Source organism: Bombus fervidus, chromosome 7, assembly GCF_041682495.2.
Source record: "Bombus fervidus isolate BK054 chromosome 7, iyBomFerv1, whole genome shotgun sequence".
In the NCBI taxonomy this organism is placed as follows: Eukaryota; Metazoa; Arthropoda; class Insecta; order Hymenoptera; family Apidae; genus Bombus; species Bombus fervidus.
Genome location: NC_091523.1, coordinates 2,044,780 through 2,057,290, shown reverse-complemented (window position 1 = coordinate 2,057,290; position 12,511 = coordinate 2,044,780). Strand labels below are relative to the sequence as shown.

The 12,511-nt window shown below is 38.4% G+C and overlaps 1 protein-coding gene and 1 long non-coding RNA gene across 5 annotated transcripts in view; one reads left to right on the top strand and one right to left on the bottom strand.

Moving 5' to 3' along the window:
• LOC139989270 (uncharacterized) overlaps positions 1-2,833 on the top strand; it is an 85,491-nt gene extending 82,658 nt beyond the window's left edge. Inside the window, exon 3 of the long non-coding RNA XR_011800306.1 lies at positions 2,421-2,833. This is a non-coding gene — a long non-coding RNA (uncharacterized lncRNA). The remainder of the gene's footprint in view (positions 1-2,420) is intronic.
• Tfap-2 (transcription factor AP-2) overlaps positions 1-12,511 on the bottom strand; it is a 197,300-nt gene that overhangs the window by 110,674 nt on the left and 74,115 nt on the right. The window lies entirely within an intron of this gene.

Genomic DNA, 12,511 nt, shown 5'->3' with positions numbered 1-12,511 from the left:
ATTTTTCTGCCATAGAACAGGTAGTACAAACAACAAGTTACTTTTAATTTTACAAGATGGATTCCTATCACGAAAGCCCGGTTTATTTCGCGCCTTCAGGAATTCAAAAAATTTGACGACGGGTTTGTGTTGCGTAAGCGATCCTCTCCCTCAGCTGGCTCTCCCGAACTGATTACTAGGCCGAACGAAGCGCATTCTTTCCGCCAACGAATAAAACCACGCGAAACGACCAGTGGAACCAGCGGTTGTGAGGAGGGTGAGGATCCCAAAGGAGAACGAGACCGCGCAGAAGAGGCACACGTAGATCCAAAAGAAGAGAACGACCACGACGAACCAAGGGAAAACGGACAAATAAAAATACCACGAACAATTCTTTTTTTAAACTTCTTTTCTCTCATCTTTTATTTTTCGTTCCTTATATTTGTAATTTATATTCTCCTGCTGTTTTTTGGTCACTATTATTTCACATGTACTTTGTTTTTCCATATTTCCATTCCTCTCCCCCACGATTCGTTCCTTCATCTTTTGCAATTTTTATGACCTCTTTTCCAAGTTTCTCATATCCCTCTCTTCTCTCTAGTCACGTTTTGTCTCTCTTTCTCATCTTCCTATTCTTCCCTCCTTCTCCTATCCTCGTAACTTCTTCCTCGCAACGCTCCAATCTTCCTTCCCTCCATCTCTGCTCTACTTCAACCTCTTCCTCTTGTCCGCTACCAGTTCCTCGATCATTCCTTCTCACCTTTTCTCTTTCCTCTCTCTCCAGACCGTAGCTCACCTATATTCCTGTTCCCTGGCCAGTGGTAAGTAACCTTCTTCCTCCCCGACCTAACCCAGGTCCCAGACCCGGTGGAAAATGCAGCGCGCGGTCTGATGCCGCCGTGGCGATGAATAATGGATTCGAACGCAGCCATGCCGGCTACCCTCGGCTGAATATTCATAATGGGTTTCTACGCCATGTGCCGCTGATACGACCGACGATCCTGCACGTCCAGGCCGCGTTCCACGAGACGAGCACGCGCGAGCTTCACGCTCGCGAAACCAGACACACTGGACCAACAACCTCGCCTGTCGAGCGATGCTAATGGGGAAACCTGCCGGTGTCCAACACCGCCGACAGGCGAACCGATCGGTCGACAAGTTTCATGATTCGTGACATTCGGCTTCTCTGTTTCTGTTTGGCCGCGTAAATATGAAATTGCTTGTGAACCATCAGCTTCGTCGTTCTAGGCCTACGTTGTCTCGCTGTTTGTATATGGAGTCAGTTTGCTACGAGGTTTGTGGGTCTAAGCCTTTGTTGCTACCTGGCTAAGTGGGCATCGTTCATTCATATTTGACCGTCTGTACGATTTGACGAACTCGATACCCGACATGCTATATACTTTGTGATAGTTTTTGTGGTTTCCATTAATTAATAAGATTCATGATGCGAGCTGATAGGCAATGATGAATTCAGTTTACCTTGAAGCTTTTTAATTCGAAACTTTTATTTGTTTTTGAAGAAATTAGATGAATTACTGATGGCGCTGGACGTAGTAGAGCTAAAATAGCGAAAGAATTTAAATACTCATGTTTGAACTAGAGAAACCATTATTGTACTTACAAGTGTATTTCATTTGAAATGAAAAGTGATATTTAAAATTTGTCAAGTGGTATTAGATGAGTCTGTTATCTTGACATTGGCGCGTTCTTCTTCTTTACCTATTCTACTGTTCTTTAAATGATGATATTATTATTTTTTACGTCTATGGCCGCCATATAATATGTAAGTACATCTATATAGAAAAATATCGGACGTACAAAATCTCATATTTTATTTCATTCTTCTTATATTGTTCGTATTACGAGATATTACATCTTCCACAGATTCACAGGAAAAGGAAACGTTCTGTTGAAAAATTCAAAATGTATATATTCTCGCAAAAAAAAAAAAATTAAAAACCTGGCTTGTGTTACATTCCGATGGATAACGGTTGGCGAACGGAATTATTTGCTTTCCTACCATGGAATTAGGAGTACGCAAAAAATTCTGAAACAACATAGATGCCTAACACCTGATATTACATCATGTGATTTACTTAAATTATCGTAATTCTTGGAACGATCTAAGCATCTTGCTCGACGCATGTTGAAACTAATCTTTCGTTTTATGATCGTAAATGTTGGCGTATTTTTTCGATCGATAAAAGAAGCTCAACCACTATCTATTCGTTTGTTTGCTTAAGAATATAAAATAATAACTAGTAGAATATACACAAATATAAAAAGTAAATTTACTTTTATTATTTTTTGTCGAAAAACAACTGCTTTAACCGAAGTATATATAACGGAAATGCGAGTATCGCGAAGTATATTTTATTTTTCGAAACAACATCAATGTTTCCTTAGTAGAAAAATTATAAGTACCTTTTTGCTTTTTTCAGAAGTTACGAACGCGTGGGAAGGATTAAAACAATAGAAGAGATGAAGCAAAGGGAATACGTAAAAGCGCCGTCACAAAGCAGAAGATAATATTAGTCGACTTTAAACGCTACTTCAAACTGCTGTTTCAAACAAAAATTGTAAATACTCCTCTGTAGCCGAGACTTTAAAGAAACTGCAAACAACAAAGAAAGGGTAGAACAAAAGGAGTGACAGAACTAAGGGTATCCAAGACTATATCGCGACGAAGTTGAAATTCATCTTTCAAGTGTGAGACGACTATGTACTTTAAATTGAAACGTGTATCTTTCTTCATGAAAAAATTTACTGCTCTATCGTTAACGTCAGTGAGAAACGTGTTCTTCAATTATTACTTAATAAATCATTTATCTCTTTATCTTTAATTATTTGTTTAATAAAACATTTCCTGCGTTTATTTCATCTCATTTACTATTTGCATTCTATGCAAATTATTCTTGAATCTAGACATACATTTATATCTTTCTGTATTAAACGTTTATCGCGTTTCAATTCATATATCTGTAACACGATTCAGCTTTACATATTTCCCGCAGAAAACAAATCTTCGAGTTGAATTTGAAATAGTTTCAAATTTCACAATAGTCAAAATATCACCCACCTCGCAATACTAGAATTATCAATGCAATAACATCATTTCTTGACTCACGAGCACCACATCTATTATAATTACACAATACCCGATACCAGGCCAACAACATCGTAACTTATACCACTTTACATAAATTTTCCAAAACCGCTGCACCGCAGCAACAATCAGCCATCATCGAGAATTACAACACGATCCATCGAATCAATTCATCTCTCAGACCTCCCTCGGCCAATGTTCAACAGCGATCAGCAGCGGGCAACAGCGCCTATCCCGGAAAAGCAGAATCGCTAACTGAGTTATACAATCGTCGAACGGGCAAGAGTTAGGTTGGCAGTTTTATACGCCGGCAATCAGCGGCGTTATCATCTTTTATAGATATTGCCTGAGCCGAGAACCGGATACACGGGAACCGGTAAGGTACAATAACACGTTTCGTCCTGGTTCCGTTCTCGAGTTGTGTCTCTGTTCTACCAAACTCGGCGAACCTCACCGATTCCGGGTATCCCGAATTCCGAGTGCACTCGTTTTTTTATGATCACGTCCCCAGCTATACGACTGCTAACGACGTGCCATTAAATCGAGTTAACGAGGGGAGCCGCGCTATTTACCGAGCTATTTCCTAGCCGGCCGATCGTTTCGCCTCGCCATCGGTAAACCGCAAAACAGCGATCCCTTTCATGGAAACGCGACCGGCCAACAGTTTCAGTGGACACTCCCGCGACAGAGATACGCTCTCGACCGAGGCTCGTTGCGAGCAACGAGGCCCCATCATGGACCCTATTTTTTTTTAGCAACAGGATTGCCTCGGCAGGATTGTCGACCAGAGATTCTTCGCTATCGACGAGCGCCTTTTGTCTCTTGAACGGGATCGGTGCTTCGGGGATTTTTTCCTCTTCCGTGGTGGGTTTTGCGGTTCAACAGTCAGGGGTGAGCTCGCTGGGTAAATTGGTTGGCGAGCTGATTAACTCATCAGTGACGAGAGGCTGTTTTGTGGAAGTTCTTCAGGGACAAGTTGGTGCTTGTGAATTTTAGTATTTTATCTGGAATGAATCGTACTTCGTTTTACAAAGACTTGGATATCTTTAATGCCAGTTATTTTAATTTTATTTTCATTTTATTCTCATTTTAACATTCGTTTATTTTTTGTAAATCGTCTGGTTAATATTAAACTAAAGAGGTTGCTCTCTTTGAATTTATATGGCTCGAAATGGATGTTACTATATTTCAATAGATATCATGAAAATATAGTTTTTAAATATTTGATCGGAAAATAAAATACTCGAAGAGATACAAATGTAAAGAAGAAGCGAGTAATACAGCAGAGTTAGATATCGTATTTAAAAACATTATTTAAAGACGCCTCTATATTTTAGATTTTTCAAACTCTCTCTCTCTCTCTCTCTCTCTCTGGCAAATCGCGTGGCGGAGATTTCAGCGTTCGATTATTAATGTCGATTATCGCATATCCCAGTGTAAATTCAGGTGTGTAAATTGTTTGATTGCCATAAAATCGCGGTTGTTCGTGTAACATTTGCTCGCGGCAGATCAGTTTAATTTATTTACGCTTCCGCAAAGTGTTATTTCAAACGATCCGGTGTTATTCAGCGACTACGACATGTTCTCACCGTCCCCGCCTTTCTCCCCCTTTTGTTTTTTTCACATTTTCTCGTTAAAAAATAAATTGGCCTCGAGTGGCGAAATTAAATCGAGAAATGAAACCGAATTTAATGCACGCGTGAAAGAAGGTCAAAGACTGATCAATAATACAAGAATTTCAGCTACCTTGCTAACTCGACAACTGAAATAAAGTTCATGATCTTTCGTAATCGACGTTCCACAGATTTCGGTTGAAATTGCAGGAAAACAAGTTTTCTTTCTTGGTCATTTTTTGTCTTGCTTCGAGTTTAAGCATCTTTTGATAATTGGTAAAGACTATAATATTCTGAATAGGCACATCGAATATGATAAGAGGACGTAGAAAATAGCTCATTTTCAAAATTCAGACTTATAATTAAGCTATAGTAATAAGTTCCATTGCTGTTTATATTATCCTATCGTATTAATTACACATATGACTATTATTTAGTTTATTCCTTATTTCACGTTATCGAATCACATCTGTGACATGGATTATAATTCAAACACGATAAATATAAATTCTTGTGGTAAAGTCATGTTTTCAATTTGTGGAAACAATGATTATGAAATGTAAATTCTATTTAATATCTTCGCATCATTCATCTCAAAACTTCAAAAAATTAAAGAACATTTTATAGATTGCAGCAAAAAAGTTAGCAAAGAACTGAACAAAATGAAATTCTAACATAAAGAAAATGATCATATTTTCCTATCCATAAGTATCTTTGATCCATTGATAAATACTCTCCGATCAAGTTTATCTATCTCGCATAAAATTTCCACTTTTTAATTACCCATTTTGCCTACACTCACTGTAATCCTCGTTAACGTGTAACAAATATTAGATCAACGAAATTACTCAATTTCGTTGTCTTCGTTGTCTAGAGACCGCGTAGCCGAAGGGCATAATCAGGCGTATCTGCCGTAGCAACTTGTAAAGATATCGCGAACAGTGTTAAAACGTTCATTTTAATTGCGGTCGCGAAATGAAAAGTCATTAGCCCGGTGGACGATGGTCAATTTAAAAAATTATTATCCCCTTGTATCCGGTTGGTATGATGTTCGTCGAACACGTGCATATTAAAATCACAAAAAAAGTCCTGGCTGCATAGCTTCCCGCTCTACACTATGTACTTTCTTGCTCGCTTGGGTATTCTTTATGGTTACAATTTGATGCTATTAACCATGTTAATCTCTTTCCTACATGCGTGTCCTATGCAGCCGACATTTGCTTTTGTTTGCCGTGCAGCTCGCCGTGTTTTCCATCTTACGGTGAACACCTTCGAATCTGTAATGGACTGACTTGCTGCATAAAATCGGCATACAATTACCAAAGAAAATCGTACCAGTTAAAAGAGACGAGGTAGGTTTGCTCGAGAAATCGAGCTGCTTTTCGCTCCGTCATTCGTAATAAGTTTTTTCTAGAACTTAGAATTGAATTTAGAATACCGTCCCTCCTCTCCAATATCGAGTCATAAAGGAAGATTGTGTTCGTTGTAAATTTTAATCTGAGCTGCAACTTTAGTTCCAATCTTTCGGAGTAAAGATTATTCAGTATGAATTATGTATATTTCAATATTTTACGTTGCGACACGACAGGAACTGAAGAGGCTACCAAGATAATCTCAAGGCAAAAGGTTCAGATAAATGGAATGGTTCATGAAATTTTCAGAAGTTTCAATCTTTTAAAATCTCTTGATTTTGGTTTCTACGGAGAGAACGGTATGAAGACCGTTTGGAATTGCTGTGAAAATGGTTTAAAGATACGGTTTATATTGAAGTGGAAATTCTTCTACAGAATAACTGAACTATTAGCAGTCAAAGCGTGTTTTCTTCTTCCTGCATGAGCAATGTCAACTACATGACCATAATAAAAACCTCGCAATTAATCTCAATCACGACTGGGCATTCTCGATCATCAAGGAGATCACGATAAATATACCTCTGACGCAATGCAAAGCCTAGAATTCATTAAACAGTGAAGAACCCAATAATTTGATCGGCAGAGTTGAAACGATTTAACGGAAAAAAAAAAAAAATAATCGATCCCAGAGGAACATATGAATCACCATTTTCTTTGATGTATTGAGCCTCTATGATTTCTTATTCGTATGCAAAAGAGAGTTTCTAATCTTTGACCATTTTAATCGTCTCCGCAAGGAAATTGCTTTTAATTGTCGATTGATTTACATTTCTGGAGTTTTCTGATCGATCGTAGTGTCACGTTAGGGTGTCACAGTTTACTTGATTGCTCGTCCCACTAGACTTTTATTGTTATTTTATTGGAAAGATAAGATTTAAAACGGAAATTTGCCAGAAAATTGTTCAATTAGTTTACACGCTTTGTGTTTGTTTGTTTGTTTGTTCACTTGATCAGTATAAGCAAATATATTCTATATAAAAATAGTTTATGCTGCTAGTTAAAATCTGTAATAATCTATTTTGGAATTTAGATTTGCTAGCGAAACTTCATTTACCCGAAATTCATTTATTGAAACGAAATTTTAGTTACTACTCGATTAACTGGAACTCTAGACGACTGAATTCACTTATCTGGCTGAACGTGACTTCCTATTATTTTAACGAAAAATCGTAGATACCTAATGGAGAAAAATCAATAAATTCCAGTTATATGAACTATTTGGACCTCGACGATTCAAACAAATGGAGCTCTACTGTATGAAAAATGATCTGTGAAAAGTTTGATATAACTTACTCAAGGTGTTTTTCATCGAATATTTTTCTGAGCAGAAGTTTTTCAGATTTTACAAACAACGAACGAAATTAATTTGCTACAGTTCTTGAAAATACTACTTGCATTTAATGTATTAACGATATACAGATATTAATTGCTACAATTAATTTTAATAATTTCATGATTGACTAAAAAATTGATTGAGGGAGCACGTGAAAACCGTTAACATAATAGAAGAAGTACAGTTTGTAAATCTACGACCTACGATTGACAAAATGTCTAATTAAAGTCCACAGTACAATAGAACATTCCGTAAGCCGCTACCTACGAGCCGAAAGAATAATCATCCAGTCCCAAAAATAAATGACATTTACCCAAACAAATCCACGGATGCAATCCGTCAGTCGGATCTTCCGTTCTCGGCGATCTTGTCCGAGCAACCCCAACGTCTCTCATTAATCCCACACAACAGAAAACCAGACAGGCTTCCCCTTCGATGATCTGTAATTTAAAGAAAGCTACTCTGCAATGTCCAAAGGAACTCGTACTATGATTCTCGAATTACCAGTCTAAGGAGCTCCTCCTTAGATCGACAGCGACGTGAATCGACATTTCTCGCCAGGATGCTTCATAAGAATTCTAGACACGATGAGGAACGACTAGAGGAATAATCGCGGTATGGTGGTGCACAAGCAAGCAAGCATCGAGATAATGACGAACGGGGCCAAGAATCAAATCTATATCGGGCTTCGATAATGGCTGGCAGAGAAACGACGAGGTGGTGGAGGTTGGAGGAACCGTAGAACGAAGAAAAAAGGGGCAGCGTAGCATAAGATACGAAATTGCTTGGCCGAGTCTCGGCGTGGCCCTAAAGAGCGAACGCGAACGCGCAACATTCCGATCCATTACAATTACCGAATAATTCCAATGTTGGCCCATATTCGGGGCCAAAGGAACCCGAAATTAGGTTGATTAGAGGCTACCGTTCGTAAGGATCGCCACTACCGGAATTTAACCAGTTATTATATAGATAGCAAGTGGTGGAAGAGAGGAAAGAATACATCGCTGCGTTACACGGTAGGAAAACGGAGTTGCGACCGCGTTCTTGTTCGGTATCGGTACATGGGACATCGAGCTACACGAAACTTTGTTACGGGCTCGATAATTGAAACGCGCGGCAAAAATATTACTTTCCCCGGTGAAATTGCTCGATCGCGTAATTGAAACATCCTGTGCCCATGGAACCACGAGATACGTCCATTCGTTGTAGAGTTTTAGGTGGAGACGTCATCTCCGCAACTGTGCGCATTGATTTCGCTGTCGTTTGGAAATTCAGCTTCCTCATGGCTTTGCTGTTTGTCGTTTAGCGTGCTGTTTAGCAAGTTGAGGATTTAACGGTTGAAGATTGAAGTTAAGGGTTGGAGATTATAATTGTCCAATAGTAAAATATTCGTGATAATCGTTTCACAGTGGCTGCAAAAATTATTTGCACATACCTTTATAGTGCAAGTACTTTCTGTGGCCACTATAATCTTTCTGCTGGAGCAATATGTTGTACTTTGAAAATTTTTGTTGTTTAAAATTAATATTTTGTAATTGCAGTTTACACTGACTCTTTCTTCGTGGACAATCTATTTAACATTCATTCATTTCTAACACAAGCAGTCAGACCTACCAACATTCCTACTGTCGCAGAAAAATCCTCATCAACGTCTTAATATCTGGACGTTTCAACACAATTTACCAATCAGCAGAATTTCCAATTCTATTTACTAATATGCTGTCGCTGTTTCTACTGATTTGATGAAGTTTCGACTCGTTGTGCGGCGACGTTTGAATTTATGGTGTCCATTCTCGTAGCGAGGAACCTTTAGCGTTCCTACATCTGCCAAGTCGCCAAGAATCGACTGTCCTTAATTCCCTTCACCGTGACACGCTCATCACCCGTCGCCATGAATAACGCAAACTCTTTTCTACGCTTTGAAACGTCCGCTAATAGCGACTTTCGTACGATGTTCGCGCGTGCAAATTATTATTATCGTATTTGATTAGCCTTTCTTGCGAACGTCAGAACGCACGAGAAAAATTGAGAAGAAAAAGGAAAAGAAGAAAGAAAGGCAGAAAGAGGATTCAACGCGCAAAGAAAACTCCGTAACGAAGTTCGTTAAAGCGAGTTACTTGAGGTATGGTAATCGTACGTTTCTTGTCCGTTAGCGTGCGATTAACCTGTTTGCAGAGGTAAATGACAGATTGTGCAATTTTGTCAAAATTGTAGGTACGCGCCGGTGCACATGCGATCGAGTGCACGATTAGCTCGACAAGCGCGGAACACGTTCGCGTTAATAATTAAGCAATGTGCGTGTGAATTATCTGATCGTAGGAACCACGACCCGTAAAATTCATTTCTCTCCCCTCCTCGTCTCAAACTTCGCTTACCCCTCTGGCCCTGATTGCGCCTACAAGCCGACTACTTGGTTGCTTTATTGAATAAATCTTCATACTTAATTTGACCTGGAATCACACCTGTTCCGACTTTGTGTCGATTGCTTTAGTTAATAGATTCGGCTTGTTAAATCTTTGTAACACGTGTGACAATACGAAAAATAACATCTTTACTTACGACATTTTTTATTAGAACAACAGTGTTGTATTTATTTTGTATTTCGAGTAAAAGTTATTTCTAATTATGACATTGGTGAGTCGCTGAGACAGTTTATCACACACGAGTTCATATTCAGGAACATGATTGAGTGTTGGCTATTAATCATCGAGTAAGAGATTTATGGAAGCAATTTTTCAATCGAGAAATGATTTAATTAGCTAAATTTTTGGGAATCGGATAGATTTATTCAACATGGGCTCTGTTATTTGTGGACTCTAAAACTAGTTGGTTATTCAAGTATACTCTTCCAAACTAGATGTTACGTATCTAATTAGCTCGATTTCCATAAATTAACGATTTTTTCTATTAACATCCTATATTATATTCTTTAATTTTCTTTACTCATAAATAAAAAAAAAACTACTCAATCGTAAAAAGATTCTAATTAAAATTTATACGACTCGACTAAATTTCACGACTAAACATCGACTTTTAGAGAGCTTTAGACAGAGCATTTAGACACCTCCGTCTCTTGATATCTGTGTTCTAATTAATTCGGAAGATACCAGCAGTGATAACAGACGAAATCATATTTATCGCGGAGCGACTCGTCGAGATAAGGATCGCTCGTCATGCTCGTCGCTCGTGCCACTAGACGTTTCTTTTCAAATTCGTGGCTTACTAATAAGTCGCTATGTAATTTAATTAAGGCAAATGCATTTATAGCGTTCGGTTGAATTACGATTCGTCTGGTGATAAATCGTCCTTTTTAATGGCTACCATCTCCGAACAATTATTACCGCGCGCGAAACGCTGCCTTCGGGAGATGCCCGTCTGCCCACGCAAATGACAACGCGCGATCGAAAACAAGTTTGCAAGGATAAGCAGCCATTAGCTTCCTACGAAAAGTATCCGTGTAGTAACAGAATCTCTTTCGTTATACGGACCGATGCCGCTTTTTGTGAGATTTTATCCACATTGTATTTTTTATACATATTCTGAAGAAAATCTTGTCGTAATTTTGCGTAGTTAATAAATTAAAACGATGAACAATGGTATTATGTTAATTATGAGTGACGTTGATGATCTAATTATATAGAAGATATTCGCTATCCAGTGAAATAAGTTAGCGAATCTGAAAAAATAAATCTAATCATTGTTTGCGTAGTAACTACATCTATAGCAATTATTCTACAGAATAATTTTTCTAATTACTTTTAAGCGATTATTACATAGAGTAATTCTTATGAAAAAATATAAGATCTTGAATGTTACTCGATAAACTCATACAAACATTTAGAACAATTATTAATTACTCAAGAACAGTATCATTACCACAGGGGATGATTCAATTGAATTTTTCACCAAATTGTTTCTTAAAAGAAAAGTTACTCGTGTACATGTTAGAGGTACAAAGATGCGTGCAAATAATGCGAGGACGCTCGTGCAGACATGGTACATACTGCTGGACGAGCGTTTCCGCCCACGCGGTTATGGCGAGTTCCTCGCAAATTCTTTAATACCGAAATAGGCTTGAAACCGTTTCGTTTCAGAGGTTAACCAGAGGTCCTTTGAGTACTTGTCTGGCAGTTCCGCCGTCTGAATGGCTAGTTAGCGCGAAGATTGGTTTTCTTCGCATTATTGGTCCCTTCTTCGGCCGGCGTTATTGGGATCACCCAAACACACGGCAGTAAAATCAGCTAAGCTGGCGGTTATTTATTGCTCGTAGTGGCACAGGTGAAAGAAACAGGCCTCACTCACCTTCCATGCCATCGTCTTTCCCTTTCTTTCGTCCCTTGCTTCCCTTTTCACCTTTTGCTTTTAATTGTTTCTTTTGCGTACTATCAAGCGGTTGTTGAAATTCGAACGTTGCACACTGATGATTTCTAGTCACATATAGTCAACAAATTTTATTGGGCTAGATAAAATATAAATGAACGGACGAACGAGTGTCTTTTGAAAATTTTAATTTTGACTAAAAATGTTTGAAGGTGATAGATTTTCAATTCTCAGAATAAAACTTCATAAATGAATGAAACAATTTGATTAAATAAATAAGCATAGATTAATATTTGATCAAGCATTATAGATCGAATCAGCGTTTGAGAAACGATAACAAAATAATATCCATAACAGTAAAAATCGCCTGTACGATAAAGACAACCAAACCGATTTTTTCTTTCGGGTACGATGTTATTTACTGTCTGTAGCTCGAACGTTCGAGGATGATGTGACTCGAAAAGTTTGCGATGGCGCGGCTAGAAAATTTGCGCGGCCAACAAAAGTCGATGAGAGAAATGAAGGTGAAGAACGGTTGATTGAAACGTCAGCCAACAGGAGTTATGTTCCAGCGATATGTTACGGTATACATTATATCTATACATCGTACTATCAACCCTTATGTAGCACGTGCTGTATACTGTGCTTCGATCGCTGCGTCGCCTTTGCACAAATTTCTGACGAGACGCTGCAGAAACCAAGACTCGATTGCAATATATATAAAGCAAATCCTTCCTGGAGCGAAACG